At 39.0% G+C, this 25891-nt stretch overlaps 1 protein-coding gene across 2 annotated transcripts in view; it reads right to left on the bottom strand.

The window, feature by feature from the left end:
* The window catches only part of LOC106081645 (G protein-activated inward rectifier potassium channel 3), a 294704-nt gene that overhangs the window by 118732 nt on the left and 150081 nt on the right, over nt 1-25891 (bottom strand). Inside the window, exon 1 of one of the 2 annotated variants that reach the window (XM_013243758.2) lies at nt 16611-17438. The exons of the other annotated variant lie outside the window; for it this stretch is intronic. The gene's annotated coding sequence lies outside the window, so the exon portion shown is untranslated. Of the gene's footprint in view, nt 1-16610; nt 17439-25891 lie in introns of those variants that run through there. 2 annotated transcript variants of the gene reach the window in all.

The following is a 25891-nucleotide window of genomic DNA, read 5'->3' as shown; positions in this document are numbered from 1 at the left end:
CGTCGTGAAATTTTATGTCGATCTAGCCATGTCCGTCCGTCTGTCCGTCCGTCCGTCCATCTGTCTGTCGAAAGCACGCTAACTTCCGAAGGAGTAAAGCTAGCCGCTTGAAACTTTGCACAAATACTTCTTATTAGTGTAGGTCGGTTGGTATTGTAAATGGGCCATATCGGTCCATGTTTTGATATAGCTGCCATATACACCGATCTTGGGTCTTGACTTCTTGAGCCTCTAGAGTGCGCAATTCTTATCCGATTTAGATGAAATTTTGCACGACGTGTTTTGTTATAATATCCAACAACTGTGCCAAGTATGGTTCAAATCGGTCCATAACCTGATATAGCTGCCATATAAACCGATCTTGGGTCTTGTCTTCTTGAGCCTGTAAAGTGCGCAATTCTTATCCGATTGGAATGAAATTTCGCACGACGTGTTTTGTTGTGATATCGAACAACTGTGCCAAGTATGGTTCAAATCGGTTCATAACCTGATATAGCTGCCATATAAACCGATCTGGGGTCTTGACTTCTTGAGCCTCTAGAGTGCGAAATTCTTATCCGATTTGAATGAATTTTTGCACGAAGTATTTCGTTATGATATCCAACAACTGTGCCAAGTATGGTTCAAATCGGTTCATAACCTTATATAGCTGCCATATAAACCGATCTTGGGTCTTGACTTCTTGAGCCTCTAGAGGGCGCAATTCTTATCCAATTTGAATGAATTTTGGCACGTAGTATTTTGTTATGATATCCAACAACTGTGCCAAATATGGTTCAAATCGGTTCACAACGTGATATAGCTGCCATATAAACCGATCTGGGATCTTGACTTCTTGAGCCTCTAGAGGTCGCAGTTATTATCCGATTTGCCTGAAATTTTGTAAGACGGATTCTCTCATGACCATCAACATACGTGTTTATTATGGTCTGAATCTGTCTATAGCCCGATACAGCTCCCATATAAATCGATCTCTCTATTTCACTTCTTGAGCCCCCAGAGGGCGCAATTCTTATTCGAATTGGCTGACATTTTACACAGGTCTCCCACATGTAATTTAATTGTGGTCCAAACCGGACCATATCTTGATATCGCTCTAATAGCAGAGCAAATCTTTTCTTATATCCTTTTTTGCCTAAGAAGAGATGCCAGGAAAAGAACTCGACAAATGCGATCTATGGTGGAGGGTATATAAGCTTCGGCCCGGCCGAACTTAGCACGCTTTTACTTGTTTATTTTTAGCATAGCTTTCTTGTACTTTATTTTGTATATTGCTTTAGAAGACTGCGATCTTCTCAGTTGTATTTTATGTATATAATTCCACTATCCATTATCGCGTAGGGTATCAAAAGGTCGTCTTTGTTCTTCTTTCGGGCGTTATTACTTGTTTTAATGTCTCTTTGTGTTGTGGCCAAGATTTTGCATGTATGTTTTGAATGCTATCTCTCATCGAAGTGTCGACTATGAGGATGCCGTAATAACTAGGCTTAGATGTCAATATTACGGTAGACTAATCTCTCATAGGTTGCCTACACAGTATGGGTAAATGGATGCCTGTTAGGAAGTGTCAAAACGTCGCGTAGCAATTGTGAAATAGCAATCAAATGTTGAAGACAAAAATTATGCAATATGTTAAGTATCTAGCTGGGCGTGTAACGATTGTAATGCAGTTACGCGTTTGGCCATAGAATTTCATTGTCATTGTTTGGTGGGTAACTTGAATAATAAAATCGTGTACATATATTCTTAATGTGCGGCTATTTCTTAACGTTTTTTTTAATTATCTACAAAGACTATTTCAATATTCAATTAGCTTAGTTTTGATACGAAAGATAAACTGTCGATTGTTGAACATTGTAGGCATATTAAAATGGTTCAGTCTGTGAAAACAAGGTCTATCTAAGACCAAGTCTATTCATAAATCGTATTTCATAATGTTACAAATATACGCGCTACCTTAATAATGATGTGAGCTATTTGAATTTTTCTGATTTGACAATAAAAGCTGCCGTCTCGATTACGACTGTTGCAAAAAAAAGGTAGAAAAAGCTGATTTGAATCAAATCGAGCTAATTTGTACACTTTCTATACCCAAAAGAACTTACAAATAATTCAAAACAAAATGCATTGAATTCGGATAGGTCGATCTATGGATACCCAGTGGGTTTTAGCCTGCACCATGGATATTATTTTACTAGCCGACCCGGTGCGCTTCGCTACACCCTAAAATGACTTTTCGAAAATTGATTTTTCTTTCAGCATTTTGGAGGGGACAATCAAGATTTTCAAGGCTATGGGCACATTTCAGCTATGCACATGTTTATTTGTTTGTTATATTGGTTATCTACTTTCAAAATCGTATTATAAAGCTAACACATGAGATAAAACATTGTAATTTTTACTCTAACACAAAAAATTTTCATCGGTGTCGAACTCTGTCCCGAACTTCCATTTATACCCTCCAGCATAGGATGGGGCTACACTAATTTCGTCATTCTGTTTGTAACACCTCGAAATATGCGTCTGAGACCCCATAAAGTATATATATTCTTGATCGTCATGTCATTGATCTAGCCATGTCCGTCCGTCGGACCGTCCGTCCGTCTGTCTGTCGAAAGCACGCTAACTTTGGAAGGAGTAAAGCTAGAGGCTTGAAATTTTGCACAAATACTTTTCGTTAGAGTAGGTCGGTTGGTATTGTAAATGGGCCAAATCGGTCTATGTTTTCATATAGCTGCCATATATACCGATCTTGGGTCTTGACTTCTTGAGCCCCTAGAGGGCGCAATTCTCGTCCGATTTGGCTGAAATTTTGCACGTAGTGTTTTGGTATCGCTTCCAATAACTGTGCTAAGTATGGCGCAAATCTGTACATAACCTGATATAGCGGCCCTTTATAGCGATCTGGGATCTTAACTTCTTGGTCCTCTAGAGGGCGCAATTCTCATCCAATTTGGCAGAAATTGTACAACGACTTCTCTCATGACCTTCAACATGCGTATCTAATATGGTCTCAATCGATCAAAAGCTTGATACAGCTCCCATATAAACCGATCTCCCGATTTTGCTTCTTGAGACCCTACAAGGCGCAATTATTATCCGAATGAACTGAAATATTACACAATGACTTCTACAATGTTCAGCATTCATTTATGGTCTGAATAGGACTATAACTTGATATAGCTCCAATAGCATAACAGTTCATATTCAATATTCTTTGTTTGCCTAAAAGAGATACCGCGCATAGAACTCGACAAATGCGATCCACGCTCTTACTTGTTTTAATTTCCCTTTTTCTGTTTTTTTGTGGGTGGTCCCCAGACACTTGTTCTTTCATTTGTGTGCAATATATTCTCGGTCAGACAACATGATAGTTCGATCAGACAACATGACAGTTTTATTGGGAGGAAGGGGTCAGTCCCGCCCACACTTGGACCCAAATGATTATAACCAATGATTACCCTGCTTTCAAAGACCTTTTATTTGAGTCCTTTATGGTTGCAATCTACATATCCTGTTGAAGGGCTGTCCGACTATGTCTGGCTCAGATATTTGGATCCTTATATTAATATAAGATTCGTACTCTACTGCTCTAGACCTTCTCTTTTAGTTCCATATTATCATTACATGTCGTATTGAAGGGTATTTAGTGAGGGGGCGGTCTCCAGACTCAATGTTCTAAACTTTTATGCCAGGTTTATAGATCTTTTATTTGATACCAATTTTGTGATGTTGGGTATACATGCCCGTTTTGGCGGGTTTTGGGATTTGGGAGGTCCTGTAGACATCTTTAACCAAATTCTTATACCAGCTTCGTACTCGACTTTCAATTATTTTTCATTTAATACCCATATTGCCCCAATCGGTAAATATGTAATTTGTGGGCCGTTTTTTTTGGGAAGGGAGCGGCCCCACTTGGTGTCAAATGTGCATATCAATTTATATTCTACTCTTAAATACCTTTCATTTGATACCCATATTGTCCAATCGATAAAAATGTCCGTTTGGATGGGTTTTGGGGTGGGGCGTCCCCCCATTTTATTTGAACTCAAAGTTTTACACCAATTTTGTATTTCTGGATTACCATAAGGTGGCGAACAAAATTTTGCTTAAATCGGTGCACCCATCTCCGAGATCTGGCGTTTTTAAAAATGGGTTAAGGGGAGGGGGTCGAGAACGGCTGAACCGATTTTCTTGAATTGTGTAGGTTGGTCTGGAAGGAACAATAGGCTATATAATGTTATTAATAATTGGTCAGTGAACATGGGAGGCTGTCCCAGACCCAAAACCGCCCCAAACGTTAGGTTAGGTTATGTAAAAGTGGCAGTCCTTTACAGACTCACTTAGACAATTTTAAGTCCATTGTGATACCATATTAGCGACAGACCAAAGCTTCTGGCGGGAATCGAACCCAAGGGGCGCTCCCAAAATAGCGCCGCCAAAGAACCGCCCAAAATCACAAGTGGGCCGATCGGGACAATATGGGACTCAACTGAAAGATATTCGGCAGTAGAGTATGAATACAGTATTAAAAATTGAGTCCAACTACCTACATAGACGCCCCAAGCTCAAAACCGTCCCAAAAGTATATGGAACGGTATGCTGTTAGAAATTGGATCCAAGTACCTAAGGCACCGCCCCAAGTCCAAAATCGCACCAAAAGTTCGTCCCAAAATCAAAAGTGAACCGATCGGGACTATATGGAACCAATGCAAGGTATTCGGTAGTAGAGAATGAATATGGTATTAAAAATTGGTTCCAAGTACCTAGGGAGACGTCCCAAACCTAAAACCGCCCCAAAAGTACCCCCGAAAGTCAAAGTGGACTGATCGGGTGGACTGACCAAAGGTGAAGCGATCGGGACAATATGAGACTCCACATTATGAATATATACATGCGCACAGTATGAATATGGTATTAAAAATCGGGCCCAAGTAACCCCTTAAAAGTAACGCCGAAAGTCAAAGTGGACCAATCGGGACAATATGGGAATCAAATGAAAAGTTTTCGGGAGTAAAATACGATTATGGTTTTAAAAATTGGTTCCAAGTACCTAGGGAGAACGTATTTCTTAACATAAAAACCGTCCTCGACTGTCGCAGATCTCTCAACGAGGTAACTGAACAGTTCAAAATACACCTATTCTGGTTGTCGGTCCACAAAGATATCCCATGGAATTGTAAAACGGACGAGCCTGCGAGACTAGGAACTACCCTACACATTACAGGGATACTGGAATCTGTGGGTATGCCTCTAGCGACATGTAAGCTAAGTTTTCAGGACCAGGCCCGAAGGACAACGAATGATAGATGGTCACAAAGAGGGGACTGAGAGCATTCCAAAACTATGTGGCCTAATCTAGACTTGAAGAGGTCTACTGCTTTGCTGTCATTGGCTAGAACAGACGTCTCAGTCATTGTGTCCGTCATGACAGGTCACTGTCAAATCGGAAAAGACCGTGTCGAATGCGATTCATAGTTTGGGTATATAAGATTCCTAAAAGAGTTAAAAAATTGAAGATCCAATGCCAGTATTCAATGACAAAAAAAACTTTTAGTAAAGGCGAATAGAAGTAACATTTTAGTCAAACTGTTATGGGACATACCTGTCTGAGCGGTTATTTATCTGATCAATTTATTGAAAATTTTTATTAAAAGCCTTATCACCATTAATTAAATCGCATTCAAAGCGAAATTCATTAAAATTCATGAAGTTAGCCGTCAACAAAAATCTAATAAATTTCCAATGGCATAAAGATATGTTAATTTGCTCTGCTAGACTATACCAAAACAAGTGTATGAATGTACGAATTAGTCAGGGAAAGGAATACTGAAGTTCAGTCCAATAGGATAAATTTTGGGGCGTAGGCGCGGAGTAAGGATCAGTTTTTGCCATATACAGATATTAACCTATATGAGCCATTTTCTGTCCCTAATGATTAGAAGGTGGATATATATGCACTTTCTGTTTATGGGCCGATTTTACCCAAAATTTGTATCTAGGCTTAATTTGGTGTACGAAAACAAGTTATGAGTGGATATTTGAAATATGCATTTTTTATGCAAAAACTATGCAACATATATGCAAAATGTACGAGCCAAAATAGATACGATTAGAGTCTTAAATAAGTTAACGGTTAGGTTTCTAAGTACTTCTATGGATATAAAAGTGCTCTTTAAACCCGTTTTCCTCTAATTGTATCCTGACGACTTCCAACGACCAATAATGTTAAGCCTTTTGGGTCGACGCAGTCCAAGTTAAGGGCGTGGGCGATGAATGCACATGCAACCCTGTGGAACAGCGAAACGGTCTATAAAACGGGGAAAATCCTATGGGGGTATTCAGATCGTGAGAAGACGAGGTTATTACTGAAAGGAAGGAAGAAGGAGGTCAGTATAGCTATTGTTATCATAACGGGACACATAAGACTACGAGCTCACTTATGTAAAATCGGTGCGGAAAGTGATAGCATATGTAGGGAATGCGAGGAAGATGATGAGACGTTGGAGCATTTCCTTTGTCCTTGCCCGGCTTTCGCGTCTAACAGATACCGGCACTTAGGTGGGGACACAATACCAGACATGAACCAACTTAGGGGAGTAACACGAAAAACAATTAGGTATTTTATAAGTAGCATTGAATTCCTAACTTAAAATGTTCCCTAACGATCAAAAACTTATCAGATCATAATTGCAAGGGGCTTTAATAGACAGACGCATATTGTCAAGTCGTCTTAGAAATACAAGACGATCAAAAATACATATAACTTTCAAGGTGCAGATCGATATTTCAATTTGTTTAGCTAAAGAGGCCTATTTGAAAGTGGGTCTGTATACAACGTGCTATTATTGCCCATATGTGAAACACAGGCAGGGATACATGATGTCAAAGTTTACCACTTTCTATTTCTCCAACCTTTTAGAGGCCGTAACTTTTTATACCTACCACAATAGGATACTTATCTAGTCATTCCGTTTTTAACACCTCGAAATAATGATCTGCGACCATTTATATATTCTGGATCGTCTCGACATTCTGATTTGATCTAGCCATGTCCGTCCGTCCGTCCGTCTTTCGAAATCACGATAGCAGTCGAACGCGTAAAGTTAGCCGCTTGAAATTTTGCACAGATACTTAATGTGGATGTAGGTTGTTGGGGATTGTAAATGGGCCATAACGGTTCAGATTTGGATATAGCTCCCATATAAACCGATCACCCGGTTTCACTTCTTGAACCCATGGAAGCAACAAAAAAATTTCGTTGGCTTTTTCCAGTGTTCTATACCCCCAAAAGAAACTCCGAAAATTTTGAAAATATTAATCATTTTGACATAAGGAAATTTCTTGAAAACAACAATCGATTTCGACATACTATATTGAAAGTGAAATTTTGTTCCAATCTAATATTTGTTTTGTATGGAAACGTATAAATATATTAACTTCACTTGCATTTATTATTATTGAAATATTCAATGCAAGATCATGTACCAGTTTGTACCTTTCATTTCTATACTACAAATATAAATACCTACAATATTGAATAAACAACAAAATCTAATAGGTTTACAAAAACAACAAGAGAAGTTATTTAATTTATTAACCAATTTTCATTCACTTATAACAGCAAACAGTTTTCCTTATAAAAACATTCAAACCACAGTTTGTAAACAGTTGTTCAAATACAAACAAGTAAAAAGGTGTTAAGTTCGGCCCGGCCGAACTTTGGATACCCACCACCTCGGGTATATGTATACGTAAACCACCTTTCGTCAAAATCCGGTGAAAAATGCATACCTTATGCCCCATAGCAGCCATATCGAAATATGTTCCGATTTGAACCAAATACTTATAAGTAAAAGTCATTGTTCAATTGTGAATAAAAAATATTGGTCTTTGAAGTAGCTATATCTAAAAATAAACCGATCTGAATCATATACGACACGGATGTCGAAAAGCCTTACATAAGTCACTGTGTCAAATTTCAGTGCAATCGGATTATAAATGCGCATTTTATGGGGCCAAGACTTTAAATCGAGATATCGGTCTACATGGCAGCTATATCCACATCTGGACCGATTTGGGCCAAGATTCAGGAAAATGTCGAAGAGCCTAACACAAAACACTGTCCCAAATTTCGGTGAAATCAGATAATAAATGCGCCTTTCATGGCCCCAAAACACAAAACCGAGCCAAAATATCCAAATCGATCAACCGATCTGTGCCATATTACATAAGTATGTCGAGGGGCTTAACTTAACTCACTGTCTTAAATTTCGGCGACATCGGACAATAAATGCGACCTTTTATGGGCCTAAAACCGTAAACCGAGAGATCAGTCTATATGGTAGCTATATCCAAATCTGATCCGATCAGGGCCAAATTGAAAAAAATGCAAATTTTGCCCATGAACATTCCACTAAGGAACAGAGACAAACTTTCCACATATCAATGAGTGCAGTCCGATTCAGGTTTTAAGCTCAATGATAAGGGTCCTCCTTTTTATGGCCGAGTCCGAACGGCGTGCCGCAGTGCGACACCTCTTTGTAGAGAAGTTTTACATGGCACAGTACCTCACAAATGTTGCCAGCATTAGGAGGGGAAAACCACCGCATACAATTTTTTTCTGATGGTCTCGCCAGGGTTCGAACCCAGGCGTTGAGCGTCATAGGCGGACATGCTAACCTCTGCGCTACGGTGGCCTCCGGTGGCCAAATTGAAGAAAGATGTCATAAGGTGTAAGGCAACTTACGGTCCCAAATTTCAGCAAAATCGGATAATAAATGTGGCTTTTATGGGCGTGAGACCCTAATTCGGCCGATCGGTCTATATGACAGCTATATCCAAATCTGGACCAATCTGGGCTAAATTGAAGATGTATGTCGAAGGGTCTAATACAACTGACTTTCCTAAATTTAAGCAAAATCGGGTAATAAATGTGGCTTTTATTGGCCTAAGACCCTAAGTCGGAGGATCAGTCTATGTGGCAGCTATAACCAAATCTGAACCGATCTGGGCCAAATTTCAACTGACTTTCCCAAATTTCAGCAAAATTGGATAATAAATGTGGCTATTGTGGGCCTAAGACCCTAAATCGGAGAAACGGTCTATATGGCAGCTATAACCAAATCTGGACCGATTTGGACCAAATTCAAGAAGCATGTCGAAGGGCCTAACACGACTTACTGTCCCAAATTTTAACAAAATCGGATAATAAATGTGGATTTTATTGGCCTAAGGCCCTAAATCGGCGAATCGGTCTATATGACAGCTATAACCAAATCTCTACCGATCTGGGCCAAATTGAAGAAGGATGTCGAAGGGCCTAACACAACTCACTGTCTTAAATTTCAGCAAAATCGGATGATAAATGTGGCTTTTATGGGCATGAGACCCTAAATCGGCCGATCGGTCTTTATGGCAGCTATATCCAAATCTGAACCGATCTGAGCCAAATTGAAAAAAGGATGTTGGAGGGTCTTACACAACTCACTGTCCAAAATTTCAGCAAAATCGGGAAATAAATGTGGCTTTTATGGGCCTAAGACCCTAAATCGGTGGATCGGTCTATATGGGGGCTATATCAAGATATTGTCCGATATAGCCCATCTTCAAACTTAATCTGCTTATGAACAAAAAAAGAATCTGTGCAAAGTTTCAGCTCAATATCTCTATTTTTTAAGACTGTAGCGTGATTTCAACAGACAGACGGACGGACATGGCTAGATCGTCTTAGATTTTTACCCTGATCAAGAATATATATACATTATAGGGTCGGAAATGGATATTTCGATGTGTTGCAAACGGAATGACAAAATGAATATACCCTCATCGTTCGGTGGTGGGTATAACAAAGATTGAGATGTAAGCTGCGAAAATATACAACAAGTATTAATAACCTGTGTATTTTATTACTGTACTCGTGTTTGTTGTTTGTTTTTTTTTTGCAATTCTAAACTCGATTCGCTAGAGAAATGCAAGACGGTGTAATGCAGCACTCATTGAAGAACTTAAAATACGATTGCTTTATATATTGTATATATATGTCATTATTTGTTGTAACCACCATACTAAACTTAGTTTCAGAAGTTTTAAGTGGCCTTATTTTAGAAGATATTTAATTTTATGCATATAAGCACCGAATAATGTCGAGGTAAATTAACCTTTAGATATCCGACATCACAATACACATAGGTGAAACGTGTTGACACAAATTTGCAAAATTAATTTTATATACGCAGGTAAACCTAAATTTGTTTTATTTTCAAAACATTTTAGATGTATAGTGAGTAGGAGTCATGAACTTCCGTGAAATCATATGAATACGATGGCGATATAATTGCCCATTGGGCATAAAATTATAGCAAATGTAATCAAATCTGATCACTATAGGATATGTTTTCGTGTCGAGCACGAGAGGGGGAAGAGTATACCATACTGGTGCTCTTTACGCGTAGAGCTGGAGCGTAGGAGCTGGTGTTGTTTACGTATAGATATAAGATACCGAAGTTTAGACTTCCGTCCTTGGACGGGGTTACCCAGCTACTATCGAAGGAGGCGAAATACCTAGGCATAGTCCTCGATTCGAAAATGTCCTAGAAGAGGAACACTGAGGAAGGAAGCGGTAGGTTAGGTTAGGTTCAAAAGAGGGTGCAGATACTAATCCGCCCCGTGCCACTATGGACATACACCTAAGCCAGTAATCGGCTTGTTGTGCGCTCTAAAATCTATAAAGTAACCTCTAAAAAGAAAATTTTAAGTTAGGAATTCCGTGCTACTTACAAAATCCTTAATTGTTTTCAATGCCACTCCCCTAAGTTGGCTCATGTCTGATATTGTGTCTCCATCTAAGTACCAGTATCTGTTGGACGCGAAAGCCGGGCAATGACAAAGGAAATGCTCCAACGTCTCATCATCTTCCCCGCATGCCCTACACATAAGTGAGCTCGTAGTCCTATGTGTCCCGTTATGATATCAATAGCTGTATTGACTTCATTCTTGCTTCCTTTCAGTAATAGCCTTGTCTTCTCGCGATCTGGATGCCCCCATAGGATTTTCGCCGTCCTACCGACCGTATCGGTGTTCCACAATGTTGCATGCACATTCGTCGCCCACTCCCTTAACTCGGACTGCGTCGAACAGAAAGGCTTCAGGTTAACCAAGTTTATTGACGGCAGTCCTCTGGCCTTCACCGCCAAATCGTCAGCCCTTTCATTTTCCCTTTCTCCGTTATGGCCCGGCGCCCAAACGATGCGGATTTTCCCATCTTCAGAGAAGACGTTAATCTCCTTCTTACACTGCAAGACGGTTCGTGACCTTACCGACCTGGTTGTTATTGCCCTTATGGCAATTTTACTGTCGGTAAAGATGTTCACACTCGACGTCCTCGCGTTAGCACCACACCACTTCACGTATTCTGTGATCACCCGGATCTCCGCCTGCGGGACCGTATTATGGTCAAGCAGTCTAAAACAGATGTCAGTCCCTGGGTTTTCAATGTAAACCCCCAGGCCCACTGTATCCTCTAGCTTTGATCCATCCATGTAACATGATCTTCCGGATGGCAATACTAGGGTTCCGTCAATCCAAGAGTGTGCAGATGGCAGCAGAGCGTCGCACTCGACTTCAAGGTTCATCTCAGGTATCCGATCGGAAACCTCTCCTCTTCCTTCCAGGTTTCCTATCGTCGCCTTGATTATACCGCGTTGGTATGAGCTGCTCCCATCCTCAATCCATTCTCCCAACGCTTTAACTCTCATAGCCGCAGTGGCTGCCTCACACTTAATCTGTATGTCAATGGGTCGGATATCTAGAATAGTCTTCAGTGCCCAAGCGGGAGTGGTCCACATCACTCCGCCTATGCCAAGACAACATGTTCTCTGAACCTGTTGTATGGTCCTTATGTTGCACTTTTTCTCCATAGCAGTCCACCAAACTACTGAGGCGTAGGTAAATCTTGGTCTAATCACGCTCCTGTAGAGCCAGTGAACTATCCTAGGATTCAGGCCCCATTTCGAGCCTACGGCCCGTCTACATAGTGCCGAACATCTGTAAGCCTTCTCAGTATTCTCCTGAATGTGACACTTCCATTTCAGTTTCTTGTCCAAGATCACACCTAAGTATTTGACCTTGTCAGATATCGAAATCGGCTTATTTAGGAAACGTGGTGCGTTAAATTAGCCCACCTTCATCTTCCTCGTGAACAGGCATACTTCAGTCAGCATCCGTAATAGGTCATTTATGGTGGTCACCCATAGGACAGGCGATAAAATGCCCCCTGCGGCGTGCCCTGTGCCACTTTCTCCCTTATATTTATGCCATAGGTCACACAATTTAACCACCTGTTCCTTACCATATGGTTAATCCAGTCTCTTAGGACCGGGTCCACCCGGTACAGGTCTAAGGATTGGATCAGTATGTCGCTCCGCACATTGTTAAAAGCCCCCTCGATGTCAATGCTTACCGCCAGTGTGTACGTTTTGGCATCAAAGGATTCTTCTATTTTATGCACAACCTCGTGCAGGGCAGTCTCCACCGACCTTCTCTTGATATAGGCATGGTGTTTGTATTTGAGCAGTTGGTTTTGAGTAGAAACGACGTAAGGCTTATGGGTCTGTAGGCCTTTAGTGTCGCATAACTTGCCTTGCAAGTTATGCGACAGATATGGCTGCAAGATATGTCAAAACATGGATCTAGTTGGCCCATTTACAATCCCAACCGACCTACACTAATTAGAAGTATTTATGAAAAATTTCAAGCGCCTAGCTTCACTCTTTCGAAATTTTGCGTGCTTTCGACAGACGGATACACGCACGGACTTGGCTAAATGGACTTAAAATTTCAAGACGATAAAGGATATATGTACTTTATGAGATCTTAGACGATTATTTCGGGGTGTTACAAACGGAATGACGAAATAAGTATACATGGAGGTCACCGTGGCGCAGAGGTTAACATGTCCGCTTATGACGCCGAACGCATGGGTTCAAACCCAGCCGTGAACATCAGAGAAATTTTCAGCGGTGGTTATCCCCTTACTAATGCTGGGTACATTTGTAAGGTATCCTGCCATGTTAAAACTTCTCTACCAAGTGGTGTCGCTTTGCGGCACGCTGTACGGACTCGACATAAAAAGGAGGTCTCTTATAATTGAGCTTAAAATTTTAATCGCACTCATTGATATGAGAATAGTATCCCCTGTTCCTTAATGGAATGTTCATGGAAAATTTAGTTATACCCTCCTCCTATGGAATAATAAGTAAAAAGGCGTTAAATTCGGACGGGCCGAAATTTGGATACCCACCACCTCAGGTATATATTAAACCACCTTTCATCAAAATCCGGTGAAAATTGCTTATCTTATGCCCCATAGAAGTTATATCGAAATATGTTCCGATTTGGACCAAATACTAATAAGTAAAAGTCATTGTTCAATTGTGTTTAACAAAATATTGGTCTTATAGGTAGCTTTATCTGAACATAAACCGATCTCAACACTGATGTGGAAAAGCCTAACATAAGTCACTGTGTCAAATTTCAGTCAAATCGGATTATAAATGCGCCTTTTATGGGACCAAGACTTTAAATCGAGATATCAGTCTACATGGCAGATATGTCCAAATCTGGACCGATTTTGGCCAAGTTGCAGAAAAATGTCGAAGAGCCCAACACAACGCACTGTCCCAAATTTCGGCGACATCGGACAATAACTGTGCCTTTTAAGGGCCCAAAACCTTAAATCGATAGATCGGTCTATGTGGCACCTATATCCAAATCTGAACCGATCTGGGCCAAATTGAAAAGGGATGTCGAAGGACCTTACACAACTCACTCTCCCAAATTTCGGCGACATCGGACAATAAATGCGCCTTTTTTTGGCCAGAAAACCTAAATTCGAGAAGTCGGTCTATATGGCAGCTATATCCAAATCTGGACCGATCTATGCCAAATTGCAGAAATATGTCAAGAGTATTAACTTAACTCCCTGTCCTAACTTTCGGCGACATCGGACAATAAATGCGTCTTTTGTGGGCCCAAAACCTTAAATCGAGAGATACGTCCATATGGCAGCTATATTTAAATCAGAACCGATTAAGGCCAAATTTAAAAAGAATGTCGAAGAGCTTAACACAACTCACTGTCAGCAAAATCAGATAATAAATGTGGCTTTTATGGGCCTAAGACCCTAAATCGGAGGATCGCTATATATGGCAGCTATATCCAAATCTGAACCGATCTGTGCCAAATTGACGAAGGATGTCGGAGGGCCTAACAGAACTCACTGTCCGAAATTGCAGCAAAAGCAGATAATAAATGTGGCTTTTATGGACCTAAGACCCTAAATCGGCCGATCGGTCTATATGGGGGCTATATCAAGATATAGTCCGATATGGCCCATCTTCGAACTTAACCTGCTTATCGACAAAAAAAATCTGTGCAAAATTTCAGCTCAATATCTCTATTTTTAAAGACTATGGCGTGATTTCAACAGACAGACGGACGGTCATGTCTAGATCGTCTTAGATTTTTACCCTGATCAAGAATATATGTACTTAATAGGGTCGGAAATGGATATTTCGATGTATTGCAAACGGAATGACAAAATGAATATACCCCCATCCTTCGCTGGTGGTGATTATAAAAAGAAAAAAAATTGGGACACTGAGTTAGGTCAGGTTCCTCGACATCTTTCTGCAATATGGCCTAGATCGGACCAGATTTGGGTAAAGCTGTCATATAGAACGATCTCTCGATTTAGGGTTATTTATTAATTTTTAATTTGGCTATGATCGGTCCAGATTTGGATATAGCTGCCATACAGACAGATCTCTCGATTTAGGGTTTTGGGCCAGAAAAAGTCGCATTTATTGTCCGACTTCGCCGAAATTTGGGAGAATAAGTTGTGTTAGGCCTTTCAACATTATTTTTTCAATTAGGCTCAGATCGATCCATATTTGGATATAGCTGTCATACAGACCGATCTCTCGATTTAGGGTTTTGGACCAGAAAAATTCGCATTTATTGTCTGACTTTGCAGAAATTTGAGAGAGTGAGTTGTGTTAGGCCCTTCAACATTATTCTTTCAATTAGGCTCAGATCGATCCAGATTTGGATATAGCTGCCATATGGACCAATCTCTCGATTTAAGGTTTTGGGCCCATGAAAGCCGCATTTATTGTCCGATTTCGCCGAAATTTGGGACAGTGAGTTGTGTCTGGGCCCTCGACATCCTTTTTTGAATTTCGCCCAGGTCGGTTCAGATTTGAATATAGATGCCAGATAGACATTAAAGGCATATTTATAATGCGATTTCTCTCAAGTTTGACTCAGTGGCTTATGTTTGGAGGCCACCGTAGCGCGCAGGTTAGCATGTCCGCCTATGACGATGAACACCTGGGTTCGAATTCTGGCGAGACCATCAGAAAACATTTTCAGCGGTGGTTTTCCCCTCCTAATGCTGGCAACATTTAGGTACTATATCATGTAAAATTTCTCTCCAAAGAGGTGTCGCACTGCAGCACGCTGTCCGGACTCGGCTATAGAAAGGAGGCCCCTTATCATTAAGCTTAAACTTGAATCGGACTGCACTCATTGATAGGTGTTCCTTAGTGGAATGTTCATGGGCAAAATTTGCATTTTATTTGACTTATGTTAGGCTTATCGACATCAATGTCGTATACCAAAAAGACCAATATTTTGTTCTGACCACTCAATATCCGTGTCGAATTTCGATAAAACTGCTATGGGGGCATAAATTATGAATTTTTCACTGGATTATGACGAAAGGTGATTTACATATATACCCAAGGTGGTGGGTATCCAAAGTTCGGCCCATTGAAAAAGTAATTAGCTTAGAATTACAACAACAAATATGAATCAATGCTTAAACAAACAACAACTTTAACAAAATTTATAAAACATTTCACCAAAATGTGCGGTCATTATCTTTTGGCGTGCTGTGCTTTATGTTCCATTTGCTTGACAAAGTATATCCCATCTTGTATGACGTCTATGACCAGAAATCTTGTATTTGAATAGCCGCTGAATTTGTACACAACATTTTTGGTATACTTAACTTTGTGTTTTATTATTCTAATTATTAAATATATTTTGCATTATTTTATAACTATATATGAGTCATGATTCTGCACTGATGAATATCGCATTCCCTTGTAGTTTTGTTTGAAACACTAATTGATGTATTATTATTATTATTGTTTGATCAATAGCATTATATATGTTTTGTATTATATTTATTATTATTTTTAATTTTTTTTTTTGCAGTACAATTTGTTTTATTGTAGGCGATATTTCTTTATATTAGGTTCTCACTTCAGAGTTAAACAAATTCGAGTAAATATGATTGTTTGCTATACAGATGTTTACTTTTTTTTTGGTTTGTTTTAGAAATTTTAAGATTTTTTACGTAAACCAGAGGAGAAAACAAAAGAACAAAAACAACACATAATATTTTCTGTTCTTATCTATGAACTTGATACCAGCAGCACCTCCACCAGGAATAACACCGTTTTAATTAGAAATTCTTGTTTCTGGGTTTTGCAAGACAGAAATATTTGAAATATTTTTATGTTTTTTTTTTCTGCAATTAATACCTTTTTTGTATGCCCAACACTTAAGTGATTTATTTCTTGTGTGTTGATTTTTGCTATTATTAATTAAATCCCATTTGGGACGTCAGTTGTTGTAAATAAACACTGATTTTTCGCTCTAAAAGAATGTGGGCGCCGGATCTCTTAGCCAACACCATCGACCGCCAACACTTGTTTAGCCAATAATTAGACGTCGCAATGCGTTTTGGTAATTGCTATGACACTCTCGGACAACGTATGCTAATCTATAGAGGGCGCGCAAATTTGAAATTCGGTCACTGCATTTAATTTTTAACCATGATTTTTTTCTTCTCTTTTTTAATATTTTTATGATGTTATGTTTCGAATTGGTAGCTGGATTAGCTATTTATTTATGTCACGTTGCTGCTTATTTAGCCAAACACTCTTGTATTTATAAACAAATTAAACCACCGTTTTTTTTTTTTGAAAATTAAATGCTTGTTTCACATGCCATTTTGACAACAATAAAATGGTAGATCGAATTGTTAAACGAAAACAACAAAAATTTTTTTAAAACAAAACCACAACACAATTAAAAATTATAAAAAAAAAGAAAAACACAAAAGAAACACGCGTTGAATATTTTATTCCATTCACATGAGAGGGGGATGTTTCGGATGCTTTTGTTTGGATTTGGATAGATCGATGTCGCCTGCTGGCTTTGAAATGAACATAAATTCGTTGGATTTCCGTCAAAGAACAGCCGGTTCGGTTGCCTTCCTGTTTGAGACTACGGCTAAGACTGCCTGACTGGCTGGCTGGCTGAGTGTGCAAACGAGCAAATTGTTGCGGCTGAAGCTGTTTTTGTATGGAGCCAACACATTGGAGCAACTTTGCCTGATGCTTGGGAGGTAGGTGGCAGCGGGTAGCAATTCGTTTGGCTGGATCCACCAAGTATCTGAGCATATCGCAAACAAACAAACGACCACATTCAGATACACGGAAAGGGGCCATGCTATGCCGGTGTTCTGAGTATGGCAACAATTCGCAACAGCTACAGAGAGACCGAACAGTCAGCAACACAAAACCTCCGAGCAACATTTGCATCACTGTGTGTCGGTTGATTGGCTCGTGTAGCTACGATTATCTAGCTCATCATTATCATAGTCTCAGTAATCATTACCATAACAACGAACGCCGCAGCGTGCGCAGTCAACTAAACACTGGCTTCGTCATCCCACAATAAGGGAATTGCCTGAGTAGAATCATTTGTGTGGCCTGTTGCTCTGCCATTTATTTATTCATTCATACACGCCGATAGCAATCAACGATGCTAATTATGATGATGATGAGGAAGGTGTTTACGATAATGAAGTTGCCTTTCAGAAACATTTGATCTATAAAACCTGTATGGGTTTGTAATTAAAACATTTTAATTTAAAAGCATTTCATATGGCATAAACAAATAAGGAAAGGTAAAAGTCGGACAAAACCGATGGCACAATACCATATACCCCTTGTAACGATTGCCTTAAGATGAAGGCAACAAAACCCATGTAAGTAAAGGGTGATTTTTTTAGAGCTTTAGGAAAGTTTCAAACAGGAAGTTTTCAAACAAGTAAAAGCGTGCTAAGTTTGGCCGGGCCAAATCTTGGGAACCCACCGCCATGGATTTTGCTAAATTTTATCCAAAACAAAAAGTCAAGATCCCATATCGGTTTATATGGCAGCTATATCAGGTTATGAACCGAATTGAACTAATCCTACTACATTTGTTGAAAGTCATAACAAAACACCTCATGCCAAATTTCAGCTAAATAGGATAGGAATTGCCCCCTGTAGAGGCTAAAGAAGCCAAGATCCCAGATCGTTTTATATGGCAGCTATATCAGGTTATGGATCGATTTGCAACATTCCTAATACAGTTGTTGGAAGTAATAATAAAAGACGTCATGCAATATTGCAGCCAAATCGGATAGGAATTGCTCCCTGTAGAGGCTAAAGAAGTCAAGACCCCAGATCGGTTTAAATGGCAGCTATACCAGGATATGAACCGATTTGAACCATACATAGCACATCTGTTGAAAGTCATAACAAAACACCTCAAGCAAAATTTCAGCCAAATCGGATGGAAATTGTGCACTCTAGACGCTCAAGAAGTCAAGACCCCAGATAGGTTTATATGACAGCTATATCAGGTTATAGACTGATTTGATCCATACTCAGCTCAGATGTTGGAATCTTAATAAAACACCTCATGCCGAATTTCAGCCAAATCGGATAAGAATTGTGCCCTCTAGCGGCTCAAGAAGTCAAGATCCCAGACCAGTTTATCAAAACATGAACCGATTTGCAATCCCAAAAAAAAGCATTTGTGCAAAATTTCAAGCGGCTAGCTTTATTCCTTCGAAAGTTAGCGTGCTTTCGACAGACAGACGGACGGACGGACGGACCTAAAATGTCATAACGATCAAGAATATATGTACTTTATGGGGTCTTAGACGAATATTTCGAGGACTTACAAACAGAATGACGAAATTATTATAGCCTCATCTTATGGTGGAGGGTATAATGAATTAAGTTGTAAGGCATAATTTTATGCAACATACCAAACTTCTGTCAAACCAGCAAAAATTAAAGCTTCTAGGAACTGAATAAGGATGGTCGAGAGACCGGTTTACATGGGAGCTATATCAGGTTATAGACCGATTTGGACTGTTCTTGGCACAGTTGTTGGAAGTCATAGCAAAACACTACATGCAAAGTTTCAACCAAATCGGACAAAAATTGCGGCTTGTACGGGCTCAAGAAGCCAAATCGAGGGATCGATTTATATGGGAGTTATGTCAGGTTACAGTCCGATTTGGACCGTACATGACGCAGTTATTGGAAATGGAATTACAATGGAACACTACGTACGAAATTTCAGCAAAATCGGACAAAAATTTCGGCTTACAGGGTCTCAAGAAGTCAAATCGGGAGATCGATTTATATGAGAGCTATATCAGGTTATAGACCGATTCGTATCGTAATCGGCTTAGTTGTTGGAAGTCATAACAGAACACTACTTGCAAAATTTCAGCCAAATCGGACAAAATTTACGGCTTTCAGGGGCCCAAGAATTCAAATCGGGAGATCGATTTATATAGAAGCTATATCTAAATCTGAACCTGCATGACCCAATTGCAATCCCTAATATCCTATATCGATATTAAACAATTGTGCAAAATTTCAAGCGGCTAGCTTTACGTGTCGTACTCTATCGTGATTTCGACAGACGGATGGATGGATGGTCGGACTGTCGGTCAGACGGACGAACATGGCTATGTCGATGCAGAACGACGAGACGATAAAGAATATATATACTTTATGAAGTCTCAGTCGAATATTTCGAGGTGTGGCAAACGGAATTACTAAATTAGTATACCCCCATCCTATGGTGGTGGGTATACAAAACACATAAAATTCAGAAAAATACATGAAATCTTTATTTGAATCGATAGTACGGTCCATATAATTTAATGTTTGAAGTTTATTTCATGCAAATGTTGACCGTGACAGCTCAATCTTGACCGGCCTATCCACTTAGTCCAATTTTGGCATACTATTTCCAACATTTCGGCCGGTATCTCACGAATAAATGCTTTAATGTTTTCCTCCAATGCGTCAATTGAAGCGGGCTTGTCTGTATAGACATGAGCTTTAAGATCGCACAATCTAAACGGCCAATTTACCGATTCCGAAGGTGAAATAAAATGTTCACCGAACTCGCTCGCCTTAGTGATAGAAGTCCATTGTTACGCATGCTGCGTGGCATGTGACATGGTCTTGTTGAAACCACATGTCATGCAAGGCAAGCTCTTGCATTTTGGGCAAAAAAACGTTGGATATCATCTCACGGGAGCATTTACCATTCACAGTTACGCCACTACTAGCATCATGAAGTGCATTCCAATGATGCCACCAGCCCATAAACCGCACTAAACTGTGACTTTACTGGATGCATTGAGATCAAACCGACGATGTTTTCCAAAAAAGAAAATAGCTAAAAAATCACCCTTTATATATATATACCAACCGACTGATGTCAATTTTAGAAGCCTACTATTGTGACATTAATTAATCTTTAAGATAGCAGCCCTATCACCGTAATAGGCGTCGTTGGGATAATCCCTCATCAATGATGAATTCTTAACGATTAGTGTATTTAAAAAGAAATAAAGCCGACGGAAATATCTAGTGGCAAACAATCCCTATGTTAAACAGCTACGATTTCCACAATGCAATGAGAAGGCTCCTTTTATACCCTCCACCATAAAATGGGGTATACCAATTTCGTCATTCTTTTTGTGTAGTATTTATATATTCTTGATCGTAATGACATTTTAAGTCGATCTAGCCATGTCCGTCCGTCTGTCGGTCCATCCGTCAGTCTATCTGTCGAAAGCACACTAGCTTTCGAAGGAGTAAAGCTAGCCGTTTGAAATTTTCTACAAATACTTCTTATTAGTGTATGTCGGTTGGAATTGTAAATAAGCCATATCGGTCCATGTTTTTATAGTTGCCATATAAACCGATCTCGGAATCTTAAGCCACTATAGGGCGCAATTCTTATCCGATTTCGCTGAAATTTTGCACGAGGTGTTTTGTTATAAGTTCCAATAACTGCGCCAAGTAAGGTTGAAATCGATTCATAATCTGATAAAGCTGTCATATGAACCGATCTGAGGTCTAGACTTAAGCCACTAAAGGGCGCAATTCTTATCCGATTTGGCTGCAATTTTGCGTGAGGTACTTTGTTATGACTTCCAACAATTGTACCTGGTATGGTTCAAATTGGTTCATAACCTGATATAGTTGCCATATAAACCAATCTCGAATATTGACTTTTTGAGCCATTGGAGGGTGCAATTATTAACCGATTTAGTTAAAATTCTGCATCATATGTTTTGTTATGACTTCCAACAACTGTGCTAAGTATGGTTCAATTCGGTTCATAACCTGATATAGCTACCATATAAACCGATCTAGGATCCTGACTTCTTTAGCCTCAAGAAAGCGCAATTATTATCCGATTTGGCTGAAATTTTGTACAACGGCTTCACCCATGACCTTCAACATACGTGTCAAATATGGTCTGAATCGGTCTATAGCCTGATACAGCTCCCATAAAAACCGACCTCCCTATTTAACTTCTTAAGCCCCTAAAGGGCGCAATTCTTATTCGAATTGGCTGAAATTGTACACAATGACTTCTACTATGACCTCCAACATTCAATTAATCCGAATCGGGCCATAACTTGGTATAGCTTCAATAGCATAGCAATTCTTTCCTTTTAACCTTTGTTTGCCTAAAAAGAGATACCGGGAAAAGAACTCGACCAATGCGATCAATGGGGGAGGTTATATAAGATTCGGCTTGACTGAACTTAGCACGCGTTTACTTGTATAAATTTAGCAGAATCCATGGGGGTTGGTTCCTAAGATTCGGCCCGGTCGAACTTAGTACCCTTTTATTTGTTTATTATAAACTGCAGGTCAATAAATCCTTAATTTTGCGTCATATTATTGAAGACAAAAAAAGGTCTCAATGTTAACCCAGAGAAGACTGAAATATGCCTGTTCACGAGGAAGACGAAGGTGGGCGAATTTAACGCACAACGTTTCCACAATAAGACAATTTCGATGTCTGACAAGGTCAAATACTTAGGTGTGATGTTGGACAGGAAACTGAATTAGAAGTGTCACATTCAGGAGCGTACTGAGAAGGCTCACAAATGTTGGTCACTATGTAAACGGGCCGTAGGATCCAAATGTGGCCTGAATCCGAGGATAATCTACTGGCTCTACAGGAGCGTGATTAAACCAATACTTACTAACGCCTCAGTAGTTTGGTGGACTGCTATGGAGAAAAAGTGCAACATAAGGATCATACAATAGGTTCAGAGAACATGTTGTCTTGGCATAGGCGGAGCGATGAGGACCACGCCCGCTAGGGCACTGGACACTATTCTAGATATTAGGTGTATGTCCATAGTGGCCTGGGCGGATTAATATATGCACCTTCTTTTCAATCTAACCTAAAAGTTAAGTTCAAAAAAATAATTTTTCATCTATAAAGTAAAATAAAAACCAAACAGCGATCAAAATTTGAAATGAATGTTCAAGTCCGTTAGTAAATAAAAAATTTAATCCAAAGATAGCATATTAATTTAGAGTTTTTGTTCTTTGCCTCGTTTTCAATGCAAAAATCTTACGATTAAGGAAAAATCTTAAATTTTGGGCCAACTTCATTTCAGTGTAGGGGGTTCATAAGTTTTTAGGCTTCATAGCTTCTTACAGGGTTCAATAATATCTTTCGTCGGATATACAACTTGCCTAGGTTGGAATACTTCTCATTAAGGGGGAGTTTTTCCACTTGCCTTTACCCCAAAAAATGGACTCTAATTTCGTGTTCCTTGGAACAACATCTGCAAATGAAAATTTGCCAATGAACACTCCACTGAGGAACTGGGACAACCTATGTCTACATACCAAATCGGAGGTGCGTCCTATAAAGTGCCATTTTCCCAATATTTCATATTTCGCTTATTGGGGTTAAAAGGAAAAAAAGGAAAGGAAAGGAAAAAAATGGAGGGTGGTAGAGGTGTTTCAAAAATACATTTTTTCAAGAGACTCTCTAAATCCGGTATTTAACTACTTAAACGAAACTAGAATCAATGCTGCCTTCATCCCGCCATAGCCATTTTTTACACCCAGTTTAATAAATATCCTCCTCAAATAAAATAGCTTTTATTTAAAGTAACGATACTGCGCCAAGCATACCAATAACATGTTGACCTATTTCATACCATGTGCCGGTGAATCAATAGTCTCAATGGCGTTAAAACTGTCAACAGAACATCAGAAAATAATGAATAATGAAATCTATCATCACTAGTCTGCAATCTAGACTTTAAAAAGATGCCAATTGTTGTTGTTGACAACTAATAGGTGGTTGTTGTATTTCGGTTTTGCGACAACTGCTGCGATGTTTGCAGTCGTAGCCCTCATTCGTAGTGTTCTGCTATCTAGACGACGTTATGAAAGCCAATCAGACTGTAGAATTTAGAATGTTGTCTAGTTCGGTTGGTTTAGTACAGGTTTAGTACAAAATTCATTGCTAAACACAATAGATATGTGAATGTATTTGAACATATTAGCATATCTGTGTTTACTTAATGTGGCTTACTCGCAGAAATGGGGGAGACTGCATAAAAAACATGCATTCAAAGAAAGCTATCAGCGCATGTAGTATATACATTAAGGTGGGTAAGCACCCATTTGAAGAAGTTTGTCATTCTATTTAGGAAGTAGTAAAAGAAGTTTAAAATCAAAATCGAGCTCCCAGGTTTCAAGGACAAACTCAGAAGATGTTTTAATATTCAGACACCAAAAAAGTTTTGCTGTTTAAAAACATAACGTTAATTTTGGTTTAAGACACATATGAAAGGTATTTATTTCTGCTACAGGAGGATATTTAAAAATAAGAACGAATGTTCTGAATATGTAGAATGTAAATTAGTATGGTATGCAATACCAAAAATCGTTAATAACTTGGACAGTCCATATATTAACCCAATGTACCACACTCTCTCTCTCTCTCTCTCTTTAATAATACCTCCAACTATCTCCACATTTTATTTAATTTCTCATATTATTACAGTTGTTGTTGCCACCGTTGGCACACAAAGCGAGTACATTTAACTACATCGACGAGAATCGTAAAGTTGAATATTTAATTGGAATATGCGATAAACTAAATACCAAGGCATACCCGCGTGCGTGCCCACCTAACTGCCTACCTATCTACTACGTGCTTAATCTAGGAGATACTTGTAATTTATTAAATATATACTAAGTATTGTACTCAGAAGATAAACCGCCATCCATCCATCCAACTATCCATTCAGTCATCCACCCATCGTATTTCACATGGGGGAGTCATGTGCACTGGGATATGGGAGGCCTACTTCATCTTTTGTTGACTATTTTAGCTCTGTCAGTCCAAGGCACTGTCGTAATGCAATTATTCCTCTTCAGTCTGATGTGAAGAACAATTATTATATATTTTTTTATGATATTTATATTATTTTTGCCTGTATTTACAAGTCGCATTATAAAGTAAAACGTGCAGAAAAGTTAAACTTTAAATTATTATCCATCACAGTATTCAAATGGATTATGCCAGGGAAAATAAGACAACAATATTTACTCGAAATTTAGAAAGTATTTTGATAGTCTTACCAAGAATTGTGGCAAAAATCAAATATTGCGACATGAGTTTCCTGCTGAATGTTGACTATTTACCAAACGATTACTTGGTATCCAGCTAAATTTGGTAACAGTTAATCGCAGTTATATAAGGATTACTTGAAAGAACTCAAGTATGAATATTATATACTATCATAAAACGTGGTCGTTTCTTTTTTTGGTTTCTTTTAATAATGGTGATAACATGTACCAAGTTTCATGCAGTTTGGTTGAAAGATGGAGCAGTAGACCCTGACAAGTGTAAAACGGGGTCATTTCCAATTTTCCTCACATTAAAAATCGATTGGCCTGGACAAAAAAAAAATAATATATAAGAGGACGATTCCAAAAGTTGTCGACTCTATATATAGAGATGGTGGTGGTACTATGAAAGTGAAAATTGGCAACTTTTTTTTATTGGAATACTCAAAAGTGAATGATTTCAGTGAATTTGTAAATGTGGGAAAAAATTGGTAAATATTAAAAAAAATTGCAAAGATCCATGAAACTAAGTTCGAATTGCTTCAGCACGCACCTTATTCGCCAGATTAAGCTCCTGTGGATTATTTTTTTGTTTCCAAACTTAAAAAATTGCGATTGAGAAGATAGATAGTATCGAAGTTATTAAAAATCTCGAAATATCTAACAGACATACTTAATAACTTGACGAAAAAGTGCCAATACAATGTTAAGGACGGGACACAATTTAAGAATAGGATCAGCAGACAAAATATTAGTTTTGTTCGATGTCGTGTCATTATTTCCAAGCGTACCAGTCAACTTAGCAATAAAAACAATCAAGGAGCAATGGACTACCGTGAAGAGACATACAAAGATTCCAATGGATCTATTCTTGGAAATGCTTCATTATGCATACTAGACTCGAGATACTTCACATACAACGATAAAGTGTACGAACAGAGAAAAGGTATGACAATGGGATCCCCCGTATCACTCATAATTGCGGATGTTATAGTGGAAGAATTATTGGACGTTTCGATAAGAAAACTGATCAAGAAACCAAGATTCTT

The sequence above is a fragment of the Stomoxys calcitrans genome, chromosome 2, assembly GCF_963082655.1.
Source record: "Stomoxys calcitrans chromosome 2, idStoCalc2.1, whole genome shotgun sequence".
Taxonomy (NCBI): Eukaryota; Metazoa; Arthropoda; class Insecta; order Diptera; family Muscidae; genus Stomoxys; species Stomoxys calcitrans.
This window is presented reverse-complemented; position numbering and strand designations above follow the sequence as displayed.